Raw genomic sequence first — 13,600 nt, forward strand, 5'->3', positions numbered from 1 at the left:
GTAATATCACCATTCAAGACTATGTAATATAACTATCAAATTTGCAAAGTTTTGATCCCACTATAATGTTCGCTGACAAGACAAATTCTGTACAATCTCCCCCTTTTCTCTACCTTATTTAGTCAAATAGTCTGAAAGGAATCTGACTAGGAATTTGAGCTATATATGAAACTAAGGCAACACATCAGTATCTACTGCAACATCCTTCTTCTGAATGTAGTTCAAGTCAATGATTCCAAGCTTATAAATTATTAATGATACAACAGCATAAATAACTCATCTTGTACTATTGTATAAAAATAATGAATCAGGGTTGAGTGCTCATATTTACAAACTTAAATCTTCCATTTTTATGCCAACTCCTGCCTTAGCTCATAGCAGTCAGATATGCAATGCCCAAAATCCACACTACAGCTTCAAAATCTTTATTATTACTGCCGGAATATGCTCAGAATTTGATATTAGTGCTGCTTAGTGACAAGCTGGCTATGATTTGTCAGAGCAGACAGTAATAGTCGTCTTTAATAGCATCTCCTTATAATCTTTGATATACAAGCCTTTACCCTTTCACAGGGCTGGTTAGTAATGATGAGTTTTGGTGCCTTAACCGCAAAGTTTCTTCATTTATGTCTTATGTCTGATGATTCTCTACCCAATCTTTAATCACCAATGGTAATATATCGATATTTTCTAAAGTCAAACGTGTTCCAAGAAATTCACAGTATGAACTACTTCAGTGAAAACAATTATTTATCAACCTCTTGCTGATTCAATGGTTTTCATTGTGGTAATCATATAGTATCTTTCTACAATGGAGGGATTGTAATATGGGACCAAATATTGCTGTTAGCTATCACAATGCCAGGACAAGACCATCCCAAATGATGATGGGTGATGTTGCCAATCAATCACTAAATAATACTCCACTGACCAGACGCTAAGAGGTGCTGAATATTTACATCTTATTCCCCTGAAGTGTTCCATCATGTATATCTTACATGTCTTCACTGCTGACCTTGATTCTTCTCCGTTGATCCTATTCGTTGCTATTGTCCCACTATAGTCCATGTTCTTTTGTTCGATGCCCGAGCGATCGTCTAATCCGTCTTGTTCTATGTGCGAAGGATAGACCAATCTATTCTTCCTTCGATTGTTGCAAGTAAATCCAAATACTACTGCTGCTCAGCGAATTAGTAGTTTGTTTGCTGACTGTATGTTTTCCAAGGTTGACTGAACTCTTATTGCTGATTGTAATTTAAAAGTGCTGAATGGATAGTAGCTTTCGATTCCTTGTTATGATTCCCCCTTTTCTTTCTTTATGTATTCAATGTCTTGTTTATATTTCTGTACATGTCCTGAGATGGAATGGTCGCAACCAATTCCCTTGGGTCACAACTATTGGCTTTTATTAATACTTTAAGTTTATAATGTAATGTTTATATATTTAATACATATATTTTGTAATTTTTAAATTGATTAGATTCCCATATATATAACTTATATAGTCAGATTATATATATATATATATGATATATTTTATTTATATTTATATTCATTATTAGATATATATTACATTATATATTTTGTACTTAAATAATGTTTGATGCATTATTTATTTTGATATATCAAATTATAATATTATATTACATTAGATTAATAATGATATACAATATATTATTAATATATATTCTAGCTACCATTTTTTATTATCTATTTATTATTGATTAGTAATTAAGGAATATTATTTATTAAATTCTATTTGGGAATGGGGACGTTACATTTTATTGTCATTATTTTCTCAAGGCCTTTAAAGTTGACAAATTCTTATTATGCTAATCCTTAGCAGCTCCCTTTCCAATATCTTTTGTGATGTCATACTATCCTTTCCTCTTCTACCAAATTATATTGGGAGAAGATCTCATTCCACCACATTGCTTGTTTGTTCAGTTTTTGTTTAGAGCAGTGATTAGTGATAATACTTTGTTTGAAAGCATCTTCGACATCTAAAAGGGATTCCTTCATAATCCACAAGTTGCAACCAATTTCCCTCTGTAGATTTCAATAGTAAATCTGCTGGTTGACCTTTTGTCACATTCACGACATTCATTATATGGGCATAAGTGGTATGAAGAAAATCCATCCCCAAAAATCTACCCAAATAATTTCCAATAGCTTGAATGCAATATCCAAACCAATATTGTAATGGAAGATTAGGAAGTCTTCCGATTCAGTGGTAGGGTTGAAGACCGTCTACCATGGTTTCAACAAACACTTCTGCTCCCAGCTCCATTGATAACCACACAAAATTTTATTCCTGTCTTGTTTATTCTCAAAAAAATATCACAAAACCCTTAGGCACTAGGATAAATCCAAACATCCCCATCCCTAGTACATCTCCAAAATTGTGTAATCCACTTATGCAAATCAACGAGGCTTGACCACAAACCTTTAAATCTCTTAATCAAACTTAGATGAGGAAATTTTTTCTCATTTTCTATCACTTTATTTACTTCCCCTCCTCCTAAGCACACCATTGGCTTGTTGGTTGGTATATCTTGATTTAGGTCCAAAGCAACCTTATCATGTGTGCAACCTCATCCTTTCACATATTCTAAATTTATGCCGTCTTTGTCACAAGCCATAACCAATATATGTACAAATATATTATTTTCTAATATGTTTGTATAAATGATGCAATGCCATGTTAAATAGGTGTCATCAATATTAATTGATATACAATCAATATATTTGTTAGAAATAATGATATAATGTATTATTAGACTAATTAAATAAAGCAATTAATAATCTATATGTATAAAAATAATGATAATTAATTAATAATGAAATGCGTCTCTTATATTGTTTCCTATTAATACTAAGTGAATTTATAAATGATTAGATTCCCTATATTAATAATTGATATATTTGTCTAATTTATAAGTAAAATATATAGTCTCCTCCATTGTAAATAAGTGGAAGGATATAATTTACAAATTGTAACAACCACTTTTTCTCGGGTCTTAATTAATAACTAACATATCAAAGAAATACAGTTATTACTTCATTTTCATAGGAAGATAGTTATATCAGTTACGTTCAAGTGAATGAGATTAGTGGTTACAATCAGTTAAATGGAAATTTCATAACTAACAATTGAAAACACCATTAATGAATTTACTGTGGAAATTAAAATCTACATACCATGTAATTTGAAACCGAAATCAATCTAAGGATGCTTTTGCAAACATCCAAGTTAGTGCACAAATACCACTTAGGATCAAATGACAATTACCATCCAATACTACTATATCAAAATCAAATCACAATTACCATCTGTACATATCAATATCAAATGAGGATTACCATCAAATACCACTATATCAATTAGGGCATCACATACCGTTGTATCAATTAGGGCATCAAATACCACTGTATCATTGGGGCGTCAAATGCCTCTATTCCATTCCTTTTCTTCCTATTACTAACTGTGGAAATAACATAAGATTAAAAGATATGCTCATAATCACTATTTTTATAAATGCAAGACTCTATGCTCCACAGAGTTTTCAGGATGGGGATGTTTTAGGGGACGGGAATGTATTTCTGGTACGGGTACGCGTTGAAGCCAAAATTTAGGGGACTGGACCTCAGGGGATGGCTATAAAATATAGGGGATTTTTTTTTTTTTATATATATTGAGTATTAGACTTTAGAGATATATTTGAAATATGCATATCATAACATTGATAAACTAGTCGACTTAGAATACATGGAAATTGAAAACTATCAAGATTAAAATCAAAATGAGAATATGATATGATGATATATTTGAATATTGCAAACAATTAGCAAAAATGCCCAAAGGCTCCAAGTATTAATGTATCGGGGACAATACCCGAAATTGCCCATTTGGCACGGCACTGGGGACGGCCAAAAGGGGTACTCGCATCCTTCTTTCGTACTCGATACAGGTACGAGGGTAAAACCCCAGGAAATGCATCCTCGTGGAGCACAGGTAAGATTGAAACATCAATCCTATAGATAAATTCCATATTTAGTTGGAAGGTCAACCGATCTAAATGGTTACCAATTACATTGACAAGAAAGGTTGCTTCATCAAAGGAAATAACTGAATTCAGTGATATAAATTAATTCATCATATCTTCTACTTGTATAAATATCATAAGAGTAAAATACCTGTTACCAATAAATGTTTGAATGCTCAACTTATATTTATTTGATGCACGTCCTAACATCTCATGGAGAGGGGAAACATTGTCAAGGGCTTAACCTCCCAACAACGGACCTCAAAATTATCCCCACACTTTCTCTAACTAAAAAGGCCCTCCCTACCCAGAATAGACATTGAACACCTTGTTAGCCACTGAGCATCTTGGTACTTAATCACATCACTCGACTTGACAACAGAGAATGAATTGGACATGCATGCGCTATTAAATGATTCCTTTTAAAATAATAAATAATTGTTGTCACATCTAATTTTGTTTTCATGCTATTGCAGCGTCCTCTCTCTCACCTCTTCATCCTTTTCCTTGGCTATACAATCGGGTGAGTCCCAGGTGATTGAATCTCAAAGTAACCAGCTCTTTCTGTTGATCCTCAACTGATATAAGAATGTTACATGTTTTCAGCAAATCACATTTCTATGACCTGAGAATATAATCTTAAGACTTGCATAATAAATACCATTTGTTTTTGACTTTCAACGGCATAAATAAAATATGATATCATGTCATGGATACTTGGCTTGTATTCATCATAACCAATGATATTATAAACAAGGATGATTTGCTTCATAATCCGGAATTGTATCTCACTGTTATAAAAATCAGATTGCAGTAATACCCGATATAAAACATATTGCAATACTTGGGATATGGACAACCACATAACATGGTAGAAATTTGGAAATAAAATGGAGTTTGCTGGGTGCTAATAATCAACTTCTCCACGGAATGAATCTTCAGGGGTGACTTTCAATGTGATTAACAATCACGTCTTCAGCAAAATCAATGAAAAAGGCATTTGTTGCAAGGTAAATGTAGTAGATATCAGGTGGTATATAGCAAGGATATTGTGTAATATATGCAGAAGTTTTCGGTTGATATGTCAAGAAGAAATTGGGTGATATGTTGTGTTTTTAATGGTCTCTCTCGACTTCATAATATAAGAAATATTCGAAGTCTCTTTGGCTTCCAAGAAGCCGTAACTTAAAAAGAAGAGACTTGGCTCTTGATCACCAATAAAATATGCCAAGTGTGCATTTCGATTTTAAGTAAAGAATTGAATAGATCAGGAAAAGAATTTGGAAGGTTACAAATCAAAAGAATAATATAAACATATTAATTTACTTGCACGCAAATATATTTTATTAAGATGACACATATTAAATGTTTATCCAAAGTCGTACCTTATGTATATCTAAATACATGTTTCATCTTGGAAGATTTATTTTATCTTCTTGTACAAGCATTTAAATGTACGTATTGAATAGATAAAATTTTGTATAAAATAATACTATAATGTCATCTTTAATTTATATCTATGTACGTACATAAATATGTGGTGGAAAAGTCAACCAAAACCCATTAAAGATATGCACTTTAATTAAGTGAGAATCATTAATATTTTTAATGTTTATCAAATAGCTCATGTGTGTCCATTAATTGTATCTTGTTATGCAGTCACTAGGTCCTCAACCATGGTGATTCACGATTCATACCCATTTGCCTAGTGATGGTGATGCTTCTGTGTTCAATTATTTTCTGACAATGTTTCCACCCCTTCGATGTGCTCCTTACAAGGAAAATCTCTGTTGTTAAATCATATTACCATAACAAGTTATTAATCATAAATAATCATAATGGCTAACCGCCTTTTCAATTCTATGAATTCATGATAAATAATCAACTAGCATGTTATCTTCATATGAAATTATAACGACTAACCATCTTACCATTTCACAAGATATAACAAATTTAATTGTCAACTGACTTCATGTGAACCTCAATAGCTATATGAACATTTTAAATTAGGTAAAAAATTGGGATGTAACACAAATATCACCGATGGAGAATTATAATTAATACTAATACCATCGATAAAGATTTTTACAATAATCAAATGCAAATTACTAATACTATAATTTGAATGATGTGAATGGTCATGTTTATATATATTGAGTGGGCAAATAAATTATATCATAGGAAAAGGAAGAAACATTAAGAAATAATATGGAAAACTTGGGAGAAAATAATATAGGAGAAAATGAAGGAGACAAGATAGGAGAAAATGTACGAGAAAATCAAGGGAGGTAAAAAGTATAAAAGGAAAGTAAGAAAATATTACGACCTTATATTGGGACCATAGAAGGGAAATAGAAAAATAAAGTATAAACTATTATTTGCAAGGTCAAACCAATATTAACAAAAGTAATAAACTTATTTCATTCATTACGCAGTAATAAGGAGGTCAAAAAAATAAAGGTATGTTCTCTTAGTATGATGAAAAATATGGAATTTAGTTCTATTTCATATATATATTAAATTAAATATCAAAGCTTTAGTAATTATGGATTATAGTTTAATATTAAAAGATTTAGGAAATAGAAGGATTAATTAAGGAATATAATGGATATTTTTCAAAGGGAAGTGAAGATGGAATAAGACAACAACTATGGAAAGTATTTATGAATCAATGCTAATAACAAACTATTATATTTACATTCTATCAAGACTAGAGGTCTTTATATATTCTAATGTATTTAATAAATATTGTATAAATCCAAGCAATGGATCTTTGTCCCAAGACAGGGTAGGGGTTAGGGTTCCGTAAGCCTTCGTGATATTGACTTGGAATTGTAATATTTGAGGGAATTCATCGCAAAGTTGGTATGTAGGCAACTTGGATTACAACCCACCCCTTCATTGAGTTGAAATAGTAATAAAGTTGGATATGAGTGTTAACAAATGTACATATAGCTTAAATTTAATAAGATTAATAACTAATCCTATCAGGGAATATTACAAACCAAACCCTAATCGAGAAACTTATGATAAATTAAGCAAAGTCCCAACATGGGACATTACAAGCATGTGAGTGAGCATTCATTCAAATATATAAGCTTTGAAAATTAAACCTCACATTGATTGCGATTCCAAATAAAATTTCAAACATTGTAACATATTTCCATTAACGAGATGCTTGAACTTAATATAATTGTTTATTTTCCTCAAGGCGCATTGAACTTGAACTAGTGTCCATTCCATATAGATTGTAGTTTACTACCATAGAAGTTAAGAAAATATTAAAAAAAAACAAAAATAAAAAATGCAATTCTAAATTATATATAAACTAATCAAAGTTTAAAACAAGAACCAACAAACATTTTGAAAGATAATGAAATTGCGCCCCCCACCCCCCTTGAAAAAAATAAATAAAAAATTATTTTTTAAATTGTTAAAAAGGTGAAAGAACTTGTTGAACTACGAACCTTAAATGAATAAAGCTCCTTTGTACAAGCTACATTCAATCCCTTCGCACATTGTTATCATATTCCGTTTAAACCCAACTATATTAAGAATGAGTAGCCATGGTGTGTCCTTGCTTTGGCATATGCATAGGGAGACTAGGGTGGCAAGGATGTGTCTTGGGCCTTGATTGCTCTGGTCTCTAAACTAGAATTTAACCTTGGTGGGTATAGGATTGGGACCCAAATGGTTAATTGCATGTGTGTATGCATAACATGTCCAAAAATTGGAAATGAAAATTGAGAACATGGGTGATAATTGATAACTCCATGTTAATTTTTAAAACATAAATTTTAAATCAAAACAGTTTATATCATAGTGATGTTACCTGAAATTGGAACTGACTCGACAAACAATAAGTATAAGTGGAATTCAATTGCTTGAAGTTAAATCAGGAAAACTCGGGAAAACATGTTTCTTTTCTGCTCGACGCAACACAGAACAATCTTTAATCTTTAAAACCAAAGTGAGGTCTTGGGGTAACAACCGCAAGAGGGGTCTGAGGCTAGTAATGCCATTTGCTGGTTTAAAATAGCAAATGTTTTGGCATAACGGGTTTGGGGTTTTCTCTTTGGTCTTTTCAAAACTATGATAAGTGAATGACTTCCAGGTTGTGGCGAAGATGCCACATGTACATTGAGGACAATATCTTATCTTCAAAAACCTATTTTATATGCAAAATGCCTTGGTAAACATTCTTTGGATTGGGGATGCAACTCAGGGATGATGACACTGTCTATGCAGCAACTTATTTGCACCTTAATGATAAAATGTTGCTAAAAACCATTTGTGTGTTAGGATATATGTTAGCTAATTGTATTAATATTTGTTAGTAATTTGCAAACACTTACAATTAGCTAACATATATGCTAACACACTAATGTTTGTTAGCACCATATTTTTTATTAAGGTGCAAATAAGTTGCTGCCTAGACAGTGCCGTCATGGAATGGGGATGGAGAAGAGACATTTTACCCATGCTCTTTTGTACTGATAAGGTACATTGAAAAAGCCATTGGGATGCATTTTTGAGGTACATTGCTTGTATCTTTTTACTAACAAAGCCCTTATTAGTGAAGATGGTAATGTGATAGAAAAAATGTTTTAATTGTTTCTAATACTTCTGAATGAATGGTCAATCATATGCTCAAATCCAATGCTTTGTTTCCTTAGAAAGATGAAGGTTATATATCTTGTACTTCTTTACAATCACTGGCATATTAGCCTTGTGGAAGTTGGAACTCTAGATATAGCTGATCAGCACAGGAGACTCTAGATATAGCTGATCCACCGCAGGAGTTATGGTTTACACCACAATGAACACTGACCAAATCAAATGTTTGACCTTCATGAATGAGGGAACAATTTTTTCCATTAAGATGAGCACATTCATTGTTCTCTTTTTTCTGACCTGTTTAAAGTGTCTAATTTACAATGTTTCTTCAAGGCTAGGGGAAAACTTGGATGAGAAACTTCCACATAATTAAGTATGATGCCTTGATTAAGAAGCATAACTAGGATGTGATTGAATTGTCTATAGGTTGAAAGCCCATTGGATGTAATGGGTTTACAAGATCAAATTTAAATTTCATACTATTTTGAGCCACTATTATGCTCATTTTTTTGCGCAAGCTCATTCCTAGCAAGAGGGTATGGATTGGGAGGGTACTTTTTGCTTTTATTATAAACATGGTCACTTTTTAACTGCTTTTTTTCCCTGGCAACCTAGTTTGGCTGGAAGTTGTATCAGAGAAATATGAAGCATGTGTTCTTAAATCAATATTCAGTAAAGGAGATCTACATAGGGCAGCTTGAAGGATTTTAGTTAAGTGGTAATGATAATTTAGTTTGATGGCTTGTTAAGTCTCTCTATGGGCTTTAAGCACTCTATATGAGCCTGGTACTTGAAGATTGATCAAAATCTGCCCTGATTTTGGATTCAAATAAAGTCTTTTTGATCCAAATCTCCACATAAAAAGAAATAGTGTTGACATTGTGATTTATATGGTTAATGTTGATCTTGTTGTCATATGTAGCAGGGACAATGCATTGTAGAGAGTAAAATCTGATTTATGTTTGTGTTTGAATCTAAGTTGCTGGTTCGGATTCTGGTTTGAGATTCTGGTTCGAAATTTGTCCAAATTTTTTTGGGGTTGGTTTTGGATTCGTTCTGAGTTCTTCCGTATAAACACATGTTTAAAAAAAATAAAATATGGATGTGTGTGTATATATATACAACAAATAAGTCCATACATCACTTTGCTATTAGTAAAGCATCATAGCAAAATACACCACCATATCTATATGCTCCAGTTCAATACGATATTAATTGCATCACTTAAACATACATACAACATCATACACTTGCTTGGTCACATGCATGGAACATATTTCCATATCAAGGGGACAGTTTGAGAACAAAGGAATTGTCAAAATATAGTGCAGTTATCTGAATTTTAATTTTGTATTGGTATGAGGATTTCTAACCAGGCTAAATCAAAAGTTGAGATTCAAATTTTAAGCCTAGATTCAAAGATATCGTAACTTTTTTTCAGTAATTCCTATATGATTGTCAATTTGGATGTCACCTATTGTCAATTTGGATTTCCTCTTTTCATTTTCATTCACAAATGCATAAATGACATATAAACCATATTTTTTTGGTCTTTTTAGTGTTCACTTTAGTGTTGGGAGAATTTAATAGACCAAATTAGGCAAAAAAAGGAACACTTTCAAAAAGTCTAAAAAACAATGTTTTGAGACCAAATTCCACCCAGGTCCAGCCATTGGGCAGCAAATTCTTCAAAATTCGCTGCAAATTCTGCCTGGGTTCCTCTGACAGAATTTGTAGCAAATTTGTAGCTCTGCAAGAGAATTTGTGGAGAATTAGACAAGGACCAGACTTTTTACAGAATTGAACCAGACTTTGAGGGTTGCTGGAGAGAATCTGGTAACTTAGGTTTGAATGAATGAAAGAAATATTTTAATAATGTCCACACGACCAAGTAGTCTATGGGATGAATGAATCAAAGTTTTTGATGTGCCTGATCTAGCTTGACTACAATAATTGTTTGAGTGTAGATTTTGGGGTAATGTTGATCTCATTTTTCTAGTTAAGATCAAGTATGCTATGAATCTTTTGGAAAGGTTTGACATGATAGACCGTAATCCTTCCTCCACATTTATGAAGGTTGAGAAGAAGTTGTCAAACTATGATTGATCATCATTTGTTCACGAGTCACTTTACAAATGGTTGGTGGTAGTATGATATATCTTACATTTGCATTCCAAGACTGTCATTTTGTTTTTGGTTTTCTCTCTTAGTTCTATTAGCAACATAAGTTTGTTTGTTTTCAGTCAGAATGATGAATATTATGATATGTCAGGTACTATTCACTTTGTCATTTTTCATTAGAGAACAAATGTTTTCAAGTTGACAAGATATACAGATTTTGACTGGGCTAGTTTTGTTGATACATGGAATCAACTGCCGGTTCTATTTTCTCTTTTGGTTTAGGATTTTTACTATGCAAAGTGAGTTGCAACACACTGTAATTTTCCACTGAAACTGAGTTCAAAGCAGCTGTTTGTGCAAGTTGCAAAGGCCTTAGGTTACATCATGTTTTGAATGATCTGTGACATCTTTATATTATATGAGCTCATCTTTTCTCTGACAATTAGGGAGGCTTGATTTTAGTGAACAAGCACATATCATGCTTGCACCAAATGCATTTAGGCTCATCATTACCACATCTGGCCTTTCACTGAAACTGAATACAAAGCAGCTGTTAGTGCAAGTTGCAAAGGCCTTAGGTTACATCATGTTTTGAATGATCTGTGACATCCTTAGATTATATGAGCTCATCTTTTCTCTGACAATTAGGCAGTCTTGATTTAGTGAACAACCACTTATCATGCTTGCACCAAATGCATTTAGGCTTATCATTGCTACATCTGGCGATTAATTGACATTGATGGTATTTCCCTCCACTATTGCACATCTTAGGAGCAGTCTGTTGATTTAATGTCCAAAACCTCTTGGTTCTATTCTCTTTGTCAAATTTGAGGACCAGATTCCAGTTCTTTAGAGTTTTAAGTTCTAATGCTAGTAAGTAGTTTCAGGACATCATAATTGTATATGTTGTTGACATAGCTATCCAATTTTCTTGAATCCAGCCGTTGACGCACTTGGGTCCATGGAAAGCCCATATAAATTAACAGATTAGTGTCCTTTATTTGAGATTCAAGAGTCTAGTTGTATTTCTTCCATTGCAAAGCAGATTTTGGGAGGATTTCCCACATTGAGGAATCATCCTTTCTCTTTTCCTTTTTCAGGAAATCTTGGGTGGTGGAGGGAATTCTTGGCGTGGGCTTGGATGGTGTTTGTATGTTCAGAGGCAGTAATATGATTGGATTGGTGACTAGTGGGGAAAGAAAAAGATTGAAAGGCTGGACAATGCATTTAACCTTCACTCGTGCAGCCTCATACATCATATATTGGACAGTAAGATAGAACCGACAGGTTTTAAGGATAGGAGTGAGTTTCATGGGCAAAGCCGCAAATGTTGACTTAGCCACAAGAAAGAAATTGCGGAAAATTATTTTATTTGATGGCAAGAGGGTTCAACAACTTAAGCTTCTGTTTTTTGGTGTCTTTGAGATACTATCTTCTCTGAGCCACCTGCATTGTTATATAAAAAAAAGTCTTCCATAGTTGTCAGTGATTTATGTAAATAATGATATTTTTCTTGTAGAGGCCAGGCCTTTGTAGGAGGTTACAATTATCTATAAAAGAGGGAAAATCGGACCTGTATGCATTCAAAACTTCACAAAATTATGCTTCATGCATGTCTAGGGTCTACCTGCCAAATAATATATGTAACTTGTCAAGCATTTTGTAACTTCAGGTCTTGACATAAAGATGCAACTCTTAATGTACTAGATTTTGGATGATAAACAGTTTTCTGCTCAAATGAACTCCTGGGGTTTGTGAAAATTTGAAGGAAACAATAATCAACAAGAAGAGACATTTTGGCTTTAGGTAGCTGGATGTCAGATTGAATTACACAGTGAGAAGTGGGATGGGGTTTAAGAGGATGTGTAGGTCAGATGCTCATTGCAGTATAAGATGAATAACTGCTAAAAGTTATGATTTGATTTTTAGGCTATGCAGAGGGAGAGAAGAAATGGTGGTCTTGGAAGCAAATTTTTATATTTCGAGTTGAAGTATGAGATGAATGGCTGCTAAATTTTTTACGTTTATTTCTAATTGCAGTATGAGATGAATGGCTGCTAAAATTTTATGTTTTGAATATTGGGCTGTGGGTTGGGATTGAAGAATGGTCTTGGAATCAAATTATTGTGTTTCTAGTCTATGCGCTTCTTTTGGATTGGCTATCATTTTTTTCCTGAAGTCCTGCTTTTACATTCTTTCTTAGAATGTCACGGATTGGCAATCATTTAGTTCTGATATCTTCTGTTCTTGTTCTCCTTTTGTTCCATATGAATGAGTCGTAACCGTAAGGGTAGGATGGACCATTTGGAGAATTTAGGCCCATTATGTTTTTTAGTCTGGTGACTTATTTTATATGTTGATAAAGTAAGTGAGCATAGCCTGCATCTAGCAGCTGATATAACTCTAATTGTTTGCTTTTATTCATTTTTCCATGTATTCAAAGTATTCCAAAAACAGAGGCAAGAAGATAAGGATTTCTTTTTATTTGCTTTTTAGTACTCCTGTAGTTGCATATTCCCCTTTTGTGATCTACAGAAAAGGTATGCTTTTAATAAGCATATTTTTTCATGGAATGCTTTTCCATTCTTGCATTTAAGTGGTAATTATATGCCAGAAAAGTGGATTTTAATGCTCAATTTACTTGAATCAATTGAAATGGAAGTTTTTATCTGTGAGGAGAGTGTATCTCTATGCTCTTAATTTCTTGTCCTGCGTACACTATTGGTCAATTAAAATGCAGTGCACAAAGGAAAAGGACTATGTTATTCTATAGTGACTATGTAGTATGGGTCTAAAATTGAATCATGACTGCTTGA

The 13,600-nt window shown here is 32.9% G+C and overlaps 1 protein-coding gene across 1 annotated transcript in view; it reads left to right on the top strand.

Moving 5' to 3' along the window:
• LOC149557664 (DNA repair RAD52-like protein 1, mitochondrial) overlaps positions 1 to 13,600 on the top strand; it is a 67,551-nt gene that overhangs the window by 11,057 nt on the left and 42,894 nt on the right. The gene's annotated exons all lie outside the window — the stretch shown is intronic.

Source organism: Cupressus sempervirens, chromosome 5 (assembly GCF_028749045.1).
Source record: "Cupressus sempervirens isolate cs-2001-9-10 chromosome 5, ASM2874904v1, whole genome shotgun sequence".
In the NCBI taxonomy this organism is placed as follows: domain Eukaryota; kingdom Viridiplantae; phylum Streptophyta; class Pinopsida; order Cupressales; family Cupressaceae; genus Cupressus; species Cupressus sempervirens.